We start from the raw sequence: 17,797 nt of genomic DNA, 5'->3' as shown, positions 1-17,797 counted from the left end.
AAATAAGGATTGCATTATTTTGATGATATTTTTCAAGGTGTGAGGGGACTTTTGTGCTAGTGGATCACAACATGAGAAAATATTTTATAAGTGGAATGCGTTAAAAAGGAGATACTTATGGATATGATACAAAGGGGAAAGCAAGTGGACCACAACATGAGAAAATATTTTATAAGAGGAATGGATATGATACAAAGGAGAACGCAAGTGGACCATAATATGAGAAGATATTTTATAAGTGGAATGGATATGATACAAAGGGGAGCGCAAGCAGGCCACAATATCAGAATATATTTTATAAGTAGAACATCATGAAAAGGAGATAGTGATGGATATGATAAAAAAAGGGGAGCGCAAGTGGATCAAAAGAGTGGCCATGGTTACACCCCCTCATGTTTATGTACATATTCCCCCTAAAAGCAGACCAACTCTCTCTCTCTCTCTCTCTCTCTCTCTCTCTCTCTCTCTCTCTCTCTCCACACCCCCTCCTGTTTATGTACATATTCCGCCTAAAAGCATACCAACTCTCTCTCTCTCTCTCTCTCTCTCTTTCTCCCTCTCCATGATATATAAATTAATAGCCATTAGCTAAAGTCCCGCCCTTCAAAATGTAGGATGCCTATTGGGTTATTGGCAACATTATGATCGAGTCTAATGGGGTATGAAAAGCAACGACCAATTATCTATTAGGAATCCCTAAGAGCCGGGCTTAGGTTTCCCCTGCACCCCTTCTTTGTGGAGGTTCTCCGATACTACGGCCTAGCCCCAGCTCAAGTTGCGCCGAACTCATGGAGAATGCTGGTTGGATTAGTTTGGGTGCTCTCCGACGAGCTAGACCCTGAACTACTAGAAGATGCGGACTCCCCTGAAGACGACCTAGAACCGAACTCAGAACTAGAAGTACTACCCGACATAAAGGACACAGAAAAAGAATCAAATAAAGACGCGCTAAAGAAAATTACCGGTCAGAAGAGAAAGGCTCCTATTTCACAAATCGCAACCTATAAAGAGCCAAGCAGGCAGAGCAAAAAAGAAGGCAGAAGTAAAAAATGAAAAGTGAAAAGTGAAAGGTGAATACCTTTACTTATATAGCCTTGGGGCCTTGAGGCGGTTCGCATCCGCGAACCAGGGGGCTCCGTGTGTCCCTCATAAATGAAGGAGGGCACACCTTGCGAGGTGAGCGTACGTATACGTATATTGGAACGTATAATACGCATGTATATACCATATGTACACGGCTTCCTTGGATACGCGCTTCAGGGCAAAAGGGGAAAATCTTCCAAGTGTCTGGGGGCGGAAAATCTCCCAAGTGTTTGTGCTCGTCTCAAGCCGGCCAGAATATAACGCGTTTCGCAAATCGACAAAAATCTGGGCGTCCCAAGCCGGCCAGGATATGGCGCGTGCAGAAGACGACAAAAATCTGGGCGTCCCAAGCTGGCTAGGATATGGAGCGTGCAGAAAATGACAAAAATCTGGTCGTCCCAAGCCGGCCAGAATATGACGCGTTTCACAAAACGACAAAAATCTGGTCGTCCCAAGCCAGCCAGGATATGACGCGTGCAGACAATGATAAAAATCTGGTCGTCTCAGGTCGGACATATTTTCCACTTCAAACTTTTGCCCGTTCCAGGCCGGACAGACTTTCCACTGCAAACTTCTGCTCGTCCCAGACCGGACAGACGGCTTGGCCGGACAGATTTTCCACTCCAAACTTCTGCCCGTCCTAGGCCGGACAGATTTTCCACTTCAAACTTCTGCCCGTCCCAGGCCGGTTAGACGGCTTGGCCGGACAGATTTTCCACTTCAAACTTTTGCTTGTCCCAGGCCACACAGATTCTCCACTGCAAACTTCTGGCCGTCCCAGGCCGGACAGATTTTCCACTCCAAACTTCTGCTCGTCCCAGGCTGGACAGACGGCTCGGCCGAACAGATTTTCCACTTCAAACTTCTGCCCGTCCCAGGCCGGACAGACGGCTCGGCTGGACAGATTTTCCACTTCTCATCTCTGCTTGTCCCAGGCCGGATAGATTTTTCACTTCAAACTTCTGCCTGTCCCAGGCCAGACAGACGGCTTGGCCGGACAGATTTTCTACTTCATACTTCTACTCGTCCCAGGCCGGACAGATCATTTCACTTTATTTTTCCGACCATCCCGGGCTGTGCAGAAGTCATGTCCGGCTAGATCTCTATCTTCATCTTATCCGACCGTCCCAAGCGCTGGCTCACGTAACCGCTCAGGAAAGCAGCCTCATACTTCCCCAAATCACCACAATGACTTGGAGAACTGGTCTTGACAGGGCGGATCCGTTCGGGCCTTTTTAGAAGGCATATCCATGGAGAACACCCGCTCTGCATATGCCCGCCGACCAGCTGTTGTCGGCCCTCCCGCTGCCGGCCCTCCTGTGATGATATTGATTTTTCCTATGATGGTAGGCGACTGTTGGCGGGCCTGCGGTTGTTCGGGGGGATCTTCTTTTCGGGAGCGCTGGTGGCGGCGTGCGTAGTGCCTACTGCGGGATCGACGTCTGCTTCGGGAGCGATGCCTGCTCGGGGATCGGTGTCGGCTTGTGGATCGGTGGCGGCTACTGGACCGGCGCCTATTGGGTGACTGACGCCTGCCTCTGGGCTCGTCGGGTGGATGCTGGACCTCGCGCGAACTTTCGCCAGGGCTCCTGAGATATTGATTCAGGTGCCCTTCTTCGGCCAGCTTTTCCAGCTGGAGGCGGAGGTGGAAGCAATGGTCAGTTTCGTGGTCGTGGTCCCCGTGGAATTCGCAGAACTTTTTGGCGGACCGCTTCTTTGGGTCCGTGGCCATTCTCTTGGGGGGGGGGGTCAGGAGACCCTGATCTCTGATGGCTAGTAGGACATGGGAGAGGGGAACCTTTAGTGGGGCGTTTCCCAGTCTTTCAAAGACGGGGATGGGGTTCCGGCTCGCCTGTTTATCCTCGGCCCTTGGCCTCATGATCCTTCGGCCGTCGTTGTTTTTTCTTTCAACGGGGCCGGGCTGATTCTGCTCTAGGGCGCAGGCTTCTTCTGCTCGTACGAACTTGTCAGCCTTGGATTCAAGTTCCTGCAGGTCCCGTGGTGGCTTGAGGGTGAGATGCAGCTTGAGATTCGGATCGGTGGTGGCATGCTTTAGTGTTGCGACCGCTATTTGGACGTCCATGTTAGAAAGTTGGGCCAATTCGGCGTTGAATTTTAACATGAAGTCTCTTAGGGTCTCGTTTCTTCCCTGCCGGAGGGCTAAGAGGGCGTCCGCTGGATCATGGCGGAGGCGGTTGTTGGCGAACCTTGCGCTGAACTTCCTTCCGAATTCGTGGAAGGATGCGATGGAGTCGGGCTCCAATCTCATGTACCAGTCGTTAGCGGTCTTTCTTAACAGGGAGGCAAAGGCTCTGCACATGAATCCGTCCGACGCGCCCCAGAGCGTCATCACCCTTTTGAAAGTTTGGAGGAACTCGAGGGGGTCTGTGCTTCCATCGTACAGACCGAAACAGGAGAGGTCTATCCCTGCTTCTGCTGGGGTTTTTTAAGACCTGCGAGGTGAATGGGGATGCCGTTTCCCTCTCCCATTCATCGAGGATGCCGTGGGCGTAGGGCTTTTTCATTTCCAGTTTTACCTCTCGGATTTGCCACTGTAGGTCGGCTATCGGATCCATGCTGGGCGGTTGCGCTGAGGTTGCTACTTCTTCCGCCCGAGCCGGGGGCGGTTCCTGGAAACGCGCAGCCCGGACAGAGGGAGCGCGGCTTAGCGTAGCCTGCTTCCCGCTGTCTCGTTGGTGTCCCCTAGCTGCGGGGGGCAAAGGGCTATTCACCGATGGGGACCCTCGAGTCGATGCTCGCTTTTGCCGGGGATGACGCTCCCCTGGCTGTTCCTCGTTGCCTTCGTCATAGGCTTCCGTCTGGTCCTGCGTTGTCAGGGGCCTCTCCGGGGCCGGAGGAGGCAAGCGCTGGAGTAGTTCTCGGCGGAGTTCGTTGAACATCTCCATGGTGGGGACCATTTGCGGTACGCTAGAGGAGGGCTGGTGTCGGCCCGAGAGCGGTGAGTTGGGCTCCCGGGAGCTTGAGGTGTTGGTTTGTGCGCGTTGAGCCTGGTTCCTGGTCATCACCCCTATTTCTTGCTGTTGGGTGTGGTTTCTCATCGCCATAAGGCGTTCGGTACTCGACGAGTCCCACGGATGGCGCCAATATGATGGTGTCTGAATCCGGGTCTGCGATCGCGCGGTCGGTAGAGGGCCTCCGCGGGGTCTGCAATCACAAACAAAGGGGGTCAAGGGGTCCGGGGTGGGTCCCGGACGACCACTTCGACCCCAAGTCAGATCCTTCGACCAATCAATATAAAGGACAGCGAGAAGAGGAAGAGGTTTGATCAGGGTTACCAGGACAAAAACGCGGGTTCTTTTCTGGGTGTGTGAATGGGTGGGTCGGAGGGGACTAGCAGGGAGAGTAGGATTGAGTTCCTCGTCTCCTCTGTTGTTGCCTCGCCTATTTTTCTAGTTGTTTTTGCGGAGCTGATAATGGGGAAGTCTTTTCCCAAAACGTGGCCTCCTCTCTTCTTTCCCTCCCTCCCTTTTAAAGGGAGGCGGGCGGGCCTTTTCATCATTATGGAGAGAAAACCTTCTTTTGCGAGATTGGGCCGTTCCCCTGCTTCGCCGGCGCGCGTGGCTTTGCCGGGTGTTTCCTTCCATAACTTGTGATGATGAGGCCTGGACGGCGAGAGAACGACACGTGTCGTGACCTTATGGTCTTGCCATTTTCCCACGCTTTTCTTCATGATGGTCTATGCCTTATTTGTGCATGGGCGACACGTGGCGATGTCTGGGGGCGACGCCGTATTAGTGTCCCATCAGGTAATAATTTTTAATTAATATTTTTTGACTACTTAGAGTTTAATTTGGGTTTCTCCATTAGGACCTACTTAGGGTGGAATTTTGAAATCCTAAGCTTTATTAGGAATTTTGAATTTATTTTGGAAAAAAATGAATCAAATAATTAAATTCCACCAACAGTACGTTAAAAAATAAAAACGACATAATACAACTTCATTTAATTTCTCACACAACCCATTTCAATTTGATCTTAACAATCACTTTCGAATGTAAGAAAATCTAATGAAAATCGTTTTCTGGTATAGTTTTCATGCTGGAAATTATTTTTCAATGTAGGAAAACATATTGGAAATCATTTTCCAATATAGATAAAAACCCAGAATTCAAAATCCCGGAAAATTAAATCCATTGATCAACAGCTCAATTCCATTTAAAATCTACAGCCCCCATTCCATCTTGATATTTGCAGCCCCCACTTTCTAATTGATGTTCACAACCCATTTTTAGTACATCCCACTCCAATTGATATTCGAACCCCAACTCACCTTCATGCGACCATCAGAGCATGAAACCCATGGTTACTCTTCATCTACATGAAACCCATGGTTACTCTTCATCTAATAGGACAAAATGTGGTAGTGCCAATATCATTCCCGCCATAGTGCTGGCTGCCGGTCTTGTGACCAAATTTCTAACCTCTAAATCATAGATTCACAGAAAATGATAAACTACAAAGTTGTTGCCCTTTGAAAGATCTTTCCAACACATATCTACGATCAAAATTGGGCCAAACGGTTAAAGAGTTATGACAGTTTTAGTGAGCTGTGTTTGTTAGATCTTTAAATGGTCAAGGTTTTGTTGAGATTGTGCAATTGTCGAAACATGATTATGTTAATGACATTCTCCATACTGAAATCAAAAGACACTAATCTAAAATACATCCAACCTAAAAGTCACAAATCTAAAATTCACCCATTTAAAATCCACCGATCTAAATTCGTTAAAAGCCATTAACCAAAAGACCACTAAATGTTGCAAGTGAAACTAAAGCCTTATAATAAACAACCTAAAAGACTCCAAACACACATAAGAACTCTCAAATAATTAAAAGCTTTAAGAAAACTCTAAAAGACTCAACAAATCAAAAAAGAACTCAAGATTCCTAAGAGCTTTTGGATTCAAAATTCCTTTAGGAACCTTTAGAGCCCCCTTTAGGAGCACTTAGGTCACGTCGAGTTCTAGGTCTTAGGGAGTCCTAGAGTTAGCAGTCTGGTTAGCCTCATCACGGTCAGATGCTATTGATAGCAACTGAGCCATAGATTAAGTTTCACTAGTTAACCCCTTTTTTCTATAGGACATGAGGACATGCCTAGTTAACCTAGGATGTAGGGCCCACCTGCATTAGTCTAGGGAGTGTCTTGCATTTAGATAGGATCATATAGCATCTTAGATGAAGTCCTAAGATAATAAAACGTAATTAACTTGAACTAAATATTCTCTCTTAAATTGTTGAAACAGTCCTTCCAGTCTAGATTGGTGTCCTAGATGTCTTAGGCATGAGCTTAGTTCAGGCACCGAACTACGATCGACTCTGATTCCAGTGAGGCAGGGATACGTAGGCAACTTGGATATTTGAGTGGCATACCAAGCTCGAGTCGGCTCCACACATAAGTGGTGGGGTTTTGTATATTAATCCTTAAATTAAAAGTAATTAAATCATTTAGAACTTTTCATGAAATTAGAATTTTAGGAGAACTTTAACTTAGATTGAATTTAAACAAATTAAGAAAATCAAGATACACATTTAAGAATTACATTAAAATTAGATTTTAGGATGCATGTCACGTAGTTCGCACTTCAATAGAGTTAAATGAGCCATTTAAAATAAATTCAAGAGAGTTAACTTTTAGATTCGAAGACCGGATTATCGGGCGAGGATGGTGCATGTGGTGGTAACTCCTCATACATTCCATTCTCGTAACCAGGTAACGAGTCTAGATTTCTGGTTATTTATGGGTCCTAGATCCCTCTTCTAGGTGGCGACTCTGTCATTCTCCTTTGTGTGAAATTCAGATTCTTTTAGTGATCCCAAGTTCACGGAAATGATGAATTAAATCATACATTGCTAGGCTCGGCGGCTTACCCTTGCCCTTGTCGGTACTGGGTTGCACGTTTGTTTGCACCCTATGGCTTGGTTGTTGCCGGCTTGGTTGGGTAATCAATAATAAAAATAATAAAAGACACGCGCCAATCGCGTGGGTACGAGAGACCAAGAGAGAGTGTGGCGCCTCGCGTGCTCGCGGGCCATTCCCCTCTCGCGGGATTGGGTCCTACAACCGTCAAGGAATCCGGTCATTCATTGCTAACCGTGTGTGTTGTTCACATCGCCAGAAATTAGGGAGCAATGGATGGTTGGTGGTAGGGGTGGACATGGTTCGGTTCGGTTCGGTTTTGGGCTAAACCCAGAACCAAACCATGTATAATCGGTTCCCTGAAATTGGAACCAGAACCGAACCATATATCTGTGGAACCGAACCGAACCAGAACCATATATAATCGGTTCGGTTCGGTTCGGTTCTGGGTTTACCCAACCTTCACCAATGGCCCTGTTTATATATGAATTACAAGCACTAACAATAACAGTAACAGGCACAAATTTGGGCAATGCAAAACTTATATGAAGTATGAAGAAGTACAAACAGGTGGGATAATCATGCACAAATTTTGGCAATGCATGAAGCCATGAACTACAAATTTGGAAAATAATCAGGCCCTAATATCCAAAGCAAACAGGCCCTCATTAAACCAATTCGGTTCTCGGTTCGGTTCTCGGTTCCGGGATCCCAAACCCAGAACCAAACCGAATTTTCACCGGTTCCCGGATTTTGGAACCGGAACCGAACCGAACCGAACCAAATGTGCCGGTTCGGTTCGGTTCCTCGGTTCAAACCGGAACCATGTCCACCCCTAGTTGGTGGTTGTATTTCAAGCGGGTCCTATTATGGATTCCATACATGGACAGTGGAATGTGTGGATGACAGGGGCTATTGAGAAATGGGTTTCAAGAGATTTTGGGGTTCGTTCGGACCGCGGCAGTCACCTCGTCTCCGACTGGCCGGTCCATCCACCATTGTCGGATTTTCGACGCGATTAGATTTCGTCCGCCGGCAGGGGAAGCCATGGTCGTGACCGCTTTGACAAAACCCCATCGAAATTGCTTGGGTTATACCCTTCCTCTGTAACCTTTTGTTTGGAGAAGGAGAAGGACACGATTGTCCTTTCACAAAGAAACCTCACTTTAGTGTTGAAAGAAAATCTGACTTATTAGAGTTAATTCATAGTGATCTAGCTGATTTTAGAAATCTTGAATTTAGAGGAGGTAAAAGGTACTATGTGACCTTTATAGATGATTACTCTAGATACACTAAAGTATATCTTCTTAGAACTAAAGATGAGGCTGAACAAGCCTTTATCAAATATAAAAATGAAGTGAAAAATCAGTTAGATAGAAGAATTAAAAGACTTAGAACAGATAGAGGTACAAAATACTCTATAACTAAGTTCTGTGATGATAATGGTATTATCCATGAAACCACAGCCCCGTACCAACCTGAATCAAATGTATAGCAGAACGAATGAACAGAACATTAAAGGATATGTTTAATGCTATGTTGATAAGTTCTGGTTTACCCTTGAACTTGTGGGGGGAAGCACTTCTTTCAGCTTGTTATATATATAACAGGATACCTCCAAAGAAAAAGGGTCAAATACCATATGATCTCTGGCATAACAAAATGCCTAGTTTATCTCATTTGAAAGTTTGGGGTTGTTTGGCTAAGGTTGGAATACCAGAACCTAAGAAAAGAAAACTAGGACCTAAAACATGTGATTGTGTATTCATAGGATATGCTCAAAATAGTACAGCCTATAGATTTCTAGTTTTAAAATCAGTTAAAAATATCCTTGAATATAACACTATAATTGAATCTAGGGATGTTGAGTTCTTTGAACATCACTTCCCTATGAAGAAAGAAATTCCTAAAGAACCTAGTAATGATTCAAGAAATCAACCTGAAACTGAAAAGGAATTGGATTCTGAGTTTCAAGAACTCAGAAGAAGTAAAAGACAAAGAAAAGAAACAAATCTAGGAGATGGGATGTTCACCTATCTAATAGATAAAGATCTTGTAACTTACTCTGAAGCTGTAACATCTCCAGATGCTGTATTTTGGAAAGAAGCTATTAAAAGTGAATTAGATTCCATAATAGAAAATCACACTTGGGAACTAGTGGACCTTCCACCTGGAACCAAAGCACTAGATAGCAAGTGGATATTTAAAAAGAAGCTAAGATCTGATGGGACAATTGACAAGTTTAAAGCAAGACTAGTAGCTAAAGGCTTTAGACAGAAAAATGAGATAGATTATTTTGATGCCTATTCTCCTGTTGCTAGGTTGTCCACCATTAGGATATTATTAGCTATAGCTTCTATTCATAAATTGGTAATACATCAAATGGATGTAAAAACAGCTTTCTTAAATGGAGATTTAGAAGAAGAAATTTACATTAAACAACCTGAAGGATTCATTGTGTCTGGTCATGAAAACAAAGTTTGTAAACTAATTAAGTCACTGTATGGTTTGAAACAAGCACCTAAACAGTGGAATGACAAATTTGATAGTGTCTTAATTACAAATGGGTATAAGATAAATGAATCCGACAAATGGGTTTATAGTAAGTTTAATGGGGATAAAGGTGTAATACTTTGTGTATATGTAGATGATATACTAATTATTGGTACTAATTTGGACATAGTAAAATCTACTAAGAGATTTTTAATGTCAAATTTTGAAACCAAATATATGGGTGAAGCTGATGTAATCTTAGGGATGAAGATCATCAGAAAAGAAAATGAAATAATATTGTCTCAGTCTTATTATGTAGAGAGCATTCTAAGAAAATTTGAACAATATGATAGTTCACCTGCAAAGACACCTTTAGATTGTCAGGTACACCTAAAGAAAAACAAAGGTGAGTTGGTATCCCAAAAGGAATACTCAAGTATTATAGGTTTAGTGTCATATTTAATGAACTGTACTAGACCTGACATTGCACTAGCAGTTTGAAAACTCAGTCAACACACACATAGACCAGGACATGAACACTGGCGGGCTTTGACTAGGTTGTTGAGGTACTTAAAAGGTACAATAAATTTTGGACTGCATTTTAGGGGGTTTTCTGCTGTCTTAGAAGTCTATAGTGATGCGAATTGGATCTCTGATTCAAGAGATTCAGTGTCTACCAGTGGATATGTATTCACCCTTGGTGGTGGTGCGATTTCTTGGAAATCGGTTAAACAAACTTGTAGTACAAGTTCCACTATGGAAGCAGAATTTATAGCCTTAGCCCTAGCAAGAGCTGAAGCCGAATGGCTCAGGCATTTTATGGCAGATATGCGTTTATGGCCAAGGCTGGTTTCCTCAGTGTCTTTACACTGTGATAGTCAAGCTGCTTTAGCCAAGGCCAAAAGTAAGACCTATAATGGCAAAAGAAGGCATATACGCCTGAGGCATAATTTGGTAAAGCAATACTTGAGTGAGGGAACAATAGCACTCGACTTTGTAAGGTCGGAGAGGAATCTGGCAGATCCTCTGACAAAACCACAGATAAACAAGGTGGTTTATGAGACATCGCAAGGAATGGGATTAAAGCTCGTAGCATGAATCATTAGTGATGGACACCCAACCAATGTGAAAGGAGATCCCTGGAATTTGGTTCAATGGGTACTAACAAGTCACCGGATGGTTTGTTAACACTATCACCCCCTACTCCTAGATGCAAAATGATGAAAGATAGTGTTCACTGCAAATGAGAGAGGATGAGTTATAGACTCTTAATCATATCATAACCTGTATTGGGTGGTATGTTACTTGCAGTGCATACTTGATGACTGACCTAAGTGAATGTGGAGGTAAGGCCGCTTCCTATGAGAATTTAACGAGTAATTCTCTAGAACATTCATGAGAACCAAGAGGGGAACAAGGCCAAAATGTTCCAAAACTGTGAATGAATCACCAAGGAATCGAATGTAGAGTGTGGATAACAGGTTAGTCAGTTACACCCACGAGGAAAGGTTGAAGGAGTCTAACTCTACCCGTACTCGGTAACGTAATCTGTTTATCCTAAATATCGGTTGAAGTCCAAAAGACACCGGTATGAATCCACTCTATTTTCTAATGTGCTCAGATACTTCCGTTTTCAATTTTCAACTGTATTTTGAATCTTGTGGGGGATTGTTAGAATTTTTTTAAACAAAATAATAAAAATATTTGAAAAGTTAAAGATGCTTTTTCTTTATGTTTAAAAAAAAAATTTGGAGGGAAGATTCAAATTATGTTTCCCTCTCTTGTTTTAAAGCAAAATACTTTTGCATATGTGGGGACTTGAACCCAAGACCTTGGTGAGTGTGCTTGTGGTGTGTTTTCAAAACCAAAACCATTTTTATCTTTTAATGGTAATTAAGAGAGAAACGTTTATGTCTTTTAATGGTAATTAAGAGAGAAATATTTTTGTCTTTTAATGGTGATTAAAAGAGAAACGTTTTTGTCTTTTAATGGTAATTAAGAGAGAAACATTTTTGTCTTTTAATGGTGATTAAAAGAGAAACGTTTTTTGTCTTTTAATGGTGATTAAAAGAGAAACGTTTTTTGTCTTTTAATGGTGATTAAGAGAGAAAAGTTTTTTGTCTTTTAATGGTGATTAAAAGAGAAACGTTTTGGTCTTTTAATGGTGATTAATTATCCTCCAACAGTCATATTCTCATCTATAAAAAGAAGAGAACATCACCATTGGAGGATATAGTTTTTTACAGAAAAAAACATCAAAGTTTCTGCTTGTCTTCTTCCTTTCCTCCGTTCTGATCTGAGCACAGTTCTACGGTGATTCTGGGTGGACCAGTCAGCGAGTGCACGTGGACTGGAGCCAACTTTGGCTGTTTTATCTTGGAGCATCGGTTCGCGGATCCCGGTTTGCACCGGTAGGGGACGGATACGATTCTTAAGGAGAGTGACCAGTGGCACGACTCAGCCTTCTTTTTCTCGATCTGTTTTACAGAAACGTTTTCTACAAAAGCTAAGTACTGATTTATTTACATTTCTAATTTCTGGATTCAATCAAGCCATATATCAGACCCTACTGGACAACATCTAATTTGTCCAACAAGTAATTTAATATAATGCCTTCAACCCTCTCAGTACCTTTGTTCCTCTTTTTCATATGAGTGTGAAGAAGAAGAAGGATATAAATGGCTATATTATGCATACGAGATCCCTTTTATGCTATATTAAAGGACTTTAACATAGATGTATTCGTGCTATCTTTCTTCGGCGGAGTGGGCATTTCATGATCTTTTTGGACTGAAATTTAAAACTTGAGCCTGGATCAAGACCCTGAGCCCAGTACCTTGTTTTGGATCCAGAGACTTGGGACCAAGCCCAGGGTCCAGATAACCCAGCCCATTACTATTGTTTGAGCCCAAACATAGAAATTAAATGCCCATAATATGTTTAAAGCAAAAGAGGTTAAGGTTTCATCAATATGGGTTTTTAGTGTATAAAGTTGTTTTGGGACCTTAAGGTATGCAGGTTATATGTTTTGCAAGGCCCACTACGGATGAGTTGATCGAGTGAAGTACAAGGGTCTGGAAATGATAGGGCCGAATTAACTATGATTCGAATCGAGGTAGAGTTGGCCGAATTGGCTAGAATTGGATGACCCAATAGCTAAAGTGGAAATTGGTTTTGGGGTTCGGGTTTGTGGGCTGATGCGGGGTCGGGTTTGTGGGCTGATGCAAGGTTCGGGTAGGGGCTGTGGGTTCGGGCTTAGGTGGGGTTAATGGTTAGGTTGGATTGGGTTAATGGTTAGGGTTAAGTGAGTCGGGTCTAAGTTAGGAGCAAACCCGAGACTAGCCAGGGTCTAACCAGGGGGAAGCAGGGTGTGAACCAGGGTGAACCAGGGTGCGAACCAGGGTCTAACCAAGGGGAAGCAGGGTGTGAACCAGGGTGCGGGGCAGGGTGAACCAGGGTGCGAACCAGGGTGCCACCAGGGTGTGAACCAGGGTGCGACCAGGGTGTGAACCAGGGTGCGACCAGGGTGCGAACCAGCAGGGAACCAGGGTGCAACCAGCAGCGAACCAGGGTGCAACCAGGGGCTAACCAGGGGGAAGCAGGGTGTGAACCAGAGTGAATCAGGGTGCGAACCAGGGTACAACCAGGGGCTAACCAGGGGGAAGCAGGGTGTGAACCAGGGTGCGGGCGAGGGTGAACCAGAACTAGCAGGTAACCAGGGTGCGAACCAGCAGTGAACCAGGGTGCAACCAGCAGCGAACCAGGGTACAACCAGGGTACAACCAGGGGCTAACCAGGGGGAAGCAGGGTGTGAACCAGGGTGTGGGCGAGGGTGAACCAGAACTAGCAGGTAACCAGGGTGCGAACCAGCAGCGAACCAGGGTGCAACCAGCAGCGAACCAGGGTGCAACCAGGGGCTAACCAGGGGGAAGCAGGGTGTGAACCAGGGTGAATCAGGGTGCGAACCAGGGTACAACCAGGGGCTAGGGAAGCAGGGTGTGAACCAGGGTGCGGGCGAGGGTGAACCAGGGTGCGTGCTAGGGTGAACCAGGGTGCGAACCAGGGTACAACCAGGGTGTGAACCAGGGTGCGACCAGGGTGCGAACTAGCAGGGAACCAGGGTGCGAACCAGCAGGGAACCAGGGTGCAACCAGCAGCAAACCAGGATGCAACCAGGGGCTAAACAGGGTGCAACCCGAGTTGGGTTGGGGTTCAGAGTGAGGGGGGCAGGAGGGTGCAACCCGAGTTGGATTGGGTCAAATGGTTTGGGTCAAAGTTGATAGGGACAGAGGGGGCTGGATTACAGGTATTGGGTTTCATTGAAAGGGCTTGGCACACAAGCTTGCATCTCATGCCTGTAGAGTGCATATCATTCACTCGGCTGTTTTTTTTTTTTTTTTTTTTTTTTTTTTTTAAAATTTGCATGTATGCACCATCATAGGCATATATATGACCATTTATAGTCTGTAGTCATGTATTCAATGCAAACCACTCACTTGGGCACAGGTATTCGATGCATGTAGTTTAGGCTTTTGATTTTACATGGCTTGTAAAGGCCATCATGGGTACGAAACTATGGCAAAAGGGTATCATGGCCTGGTATATATCATTCTCCAAGATAACACCAGCGCTATTGTAACAAACAACACTACCGAATGTGGCAACTCAACAAATAGCCTTATCACACAGTAGCATGAACAGGGTTGTTGGGTTCCAATATCAATGGTGCTCTCGATTCCTATAGCAGTACCCCTTTAAAATTTTAAAAGAATTTACATTACTTCTCAATAGTTTTGGCTTACCTATCCGTTGTTTGGTGTCGATCCTTGCTCCAGGCGATGAAGATGATTCTTTGAAGATGACTTGATTCCTTAGCGATACCACCAAAGAGAGAAGATAAGAAGAAATGAGAGGAGGTTTGGATGAACTTTAGGAGGGGAGGGCTAAAAATCCATGTCATGGGATGGAGGGATGAGAGGGTATTTATAGGTGAAGGAGGAGCTAAGTTTCCATCTTTGGGTTCTAGAGGAAAAAGAATGGCCAAGATTGAATCCTTCTAGAATATTCTCTCCAATTTTTAGCAGTTTCTCATTTGGACATGGCCATGTTCAAAATGACAGGCACTTATGCGGCCAGGATCAAGCACTAAAGATTTAGGAATAATTCAAGGTCCAGGATGATGCCACTTGTCCTTGGAATCTTTGTGGATTTGGAATCAAATTTCAAGACAAGGGAAATGTCCAATTTGGTTGCCTTTGTAGAGAATGGCAACGATTTGGATGGCTGCGATTAACTGTAATCTCCATATGATCGAAAGAACGGGCGAGATGGGGTCTCCAAATATCCTGAAATCTTTGCAAAGATATGGACTAAGATTGGGTGGTTGAGATCAATTGCAATCCTTAGGGGATCAAAAGAATGGATGAGATGATGCCTCCAAATCTCCTAGAATGTGTAAATCGAAAAACGCGGTTTTCAGGAGATTTTAAAGTCCGATTTCGATAATTCTTTTGCCGTTGGAATTGTTGATTTTTCCTCTTTCTTTTAAGCCCAATATTGCCATAGAAATACTGATTTTGAAATTTTCGACCAGTGAGGGCCCCCGATCTCCGCATGTAGATTGTTTTTCCAAAGATCGAGCAAATCGGCGATCTAAACGAACCAACCGATTCGATCAACTTTGGGTCAACGGTAAAAACCATTAAACCATGATATTGACAATGATTGAGACATTATAAAGTTTTGATATCGATGATTTAATGGGACGATTTCGACGGATCTCGCTTATCCCGCCTTGATCCTTAACTTTTCACTGGGTTTTTGCTTAATTAAAGTGGCCCAATGTTTAATCCAAATTTGAGATCGACCTTGATTGATATTATTTTGAACAAATGATCACAAATTCTTGGTAAAGAAAGATACCCAGGTCAAAAATCAGCCCTCGATCTGACGATTTACGGAAATCGGGTCTCAGGATGGAATCAGGGTCCGAGTTGTTAAGTGACCATAGGTTATTTTGTCCCGATTGATGATCCGTAAATCAGATCGAGATATTAATGCCCTAAAACATATAAATCCATGATAGAGGGACTTAGGGCTGGCAATTTCACCCGGGAAAGCGGGGATCCGCCTTGCCCCGCTTGGGGAGGGGATTCCCCGATTTGAGTGGGGAAGGGGAAGGGGAAGGGGGTTAAAAAAATTCCCCGGTGCAGGGAAGGGGAGGAGAAGGGGATGGAGTTCGCCCCGCCCACCCCGCATTAATTTCATTTTTTTCTTGTATTTTTTAAGTGTTTTTTTTTTTTTGGGAAAACTGGTAGAAACCCCTTGGATCAAAACATATCTACAAGATTTCCCCCAAAATTTTCATAATTTCCATTAGTACAGTTTTGTCCCTGAAATAGCTTTTTATGTTTTCTTTTACCCATAATCCATTGGGCATTGTCCCTTATTATATTAGTATATTACCCTTAGAAATCCCTAAAATCTCTCCATCGAACCATCACTGTAAGGCAACATTAAATTCTTTGAAAATCTCCCTCCCCCAAATAAAGGCAACATCTCTCTGATGAGTGATGAGATTTTATATGGTGTGCGCTCGTATAGTTCATTATTTTTCAAAAAGTCATGTATGGGCTACACCATAGGATGATCCAAACCGTCCATTTGATAGGCTACAATTTAAAAGTACTTTACAGGCCACACCATAGATCATCCAAACCGTCCATTTGATGGGCCACAACGTAAATAGATTGTGGCCCAAAAATCATTTCCATAGGATGATTGCAACCCTCCGATCTATAGAAGGTACCATAATATGCAATTCCTCTATAGATCAGAGGGTTGGGATTATCCTATGGAAATGATTTCTGGGCCACAACCTATTTACATTGTGGCCCATCAAAAGGACAGTTTGGATTATCCTACAATGTGCCCATCAAGTGGAAGGTTTGGATCATCCTATGCTTATGGTAGTATGGTGTGCCCATCAAATGGACGGTTTGGATCTTCCTATGGTGTGGCACGTACAGTACTTTTTGGCAAGTGGGATGGGGAATTAGGGATCTGCTAGGGACTATTGATCAATTAAATGAATCTGAGAGCAACCACCTTTATCCCCATGTTAATAAAATGAATAAGACAAAATCTTAGCCTATGTGGGTTATGTGGCTACTCTCACATGCAACAGCCAAGCCGCAACATGCCCGAAGTGATTGTCCCTAGCAAATCTTTAGTTTTAAACCTAACATTTAACAAAGTAAAGTGATTGTCCCCTAAGGATGCGGGGCGGCGAAGGGGAGGGGATGGGGATTAGATATTCCCCGTGCGGAGGGGAGGGGGATTCCCCACCATCCCCGCAGTGGGGAGGGGAAGGGGAGGGGAAAATTCCCCGCAGAGGGGAAGGAGTAGGGGACCCCAACATCCGGCCCCGACCCGTTCCGTTGCCAGCCCTAGAGGGACTCTTACATCGATTTAATACTCTAAAGTCACAAATCAGGGCATTTTTTCAATTTTTCGGATCTAATCATCTTACCAGGTACATCTCTTTATTATTTTGGTTTTCAGGGAATTTAAGGATGCATATTTTACCAGCGAAATTCCACGGATCAATATATTAGGTTATTGTTGGTTAAAGTGTAGCAAAATGAGGGTGTCTACAGATGCTCCTCTTTGGCAACTGTTACTTAGTAACCGCATGCCAAAGCTAAAGAGACATTTTCATTTTGTGGAACTTTAACCGACAATAGCCCAGTTCAGATGGACGATGTGATGTATCAATTTGTATTTCTATGGAAATTTTAATGAAATATTCCAAACAAAACAACCGATAGCCCCCAATGCAATGCAATCCTAAATGCAGACTAATGCATAATTTTTGTGATTTTTATTATTTTTTTCATACAACATGCTTTTCTATCCTAATGATGCAAGATGGGATGATAGAAGTGTGGGTGAAGGTTACAGATGATTAAAAAGATGATGATAGGAGACCTAATCTAGAGACCATAGCCTGGTAATCTATGATGAATTTTTTCTGAAAAATCTGGTAGTCCTAATCTAGACACCATAGTCAGGTAATCTAGAATATGATTTTTTCTGGAAACTGGTAGACCTAATCTAGACACCATAGCCAGGTAATCTAGAATAGGATTTTTTCTGGAAACTGGTAGACCTAATCTAGACACCATAGCCAGGTAATCTAGAGTCGGATTTTTTTTGAAAACTGGTAGACCTAATCTAGGCACCATGGCCAGGTAATCTAGAATATGATTTTTTCTGGAAACTGGTAGACCTAATCTAGACACCATAGCCAGGTAATCTAGAGTAGGATTTTTTTTGGAAACT

This window comes from Tasmannia lanceolata, unplaced genomic scaffold (genome assembly GCF_043159265.1).
Source record: "Tasmannia lanceolata isolate RefF3 unplaced genomic scaffold, GAP_Taslan_0.1 ptg000002l, whole genome shotgun sequence".
Classification (NCBI taxonomy): Eukaryota; Viridiplantae; Streptophyta; class Magnoliopsida; order Canellales; family Winteraceae; genus Tasmannia; species Tasmannia lanceolata.
Note: the sequence above shows the minus strand (reverse complement) of the source record.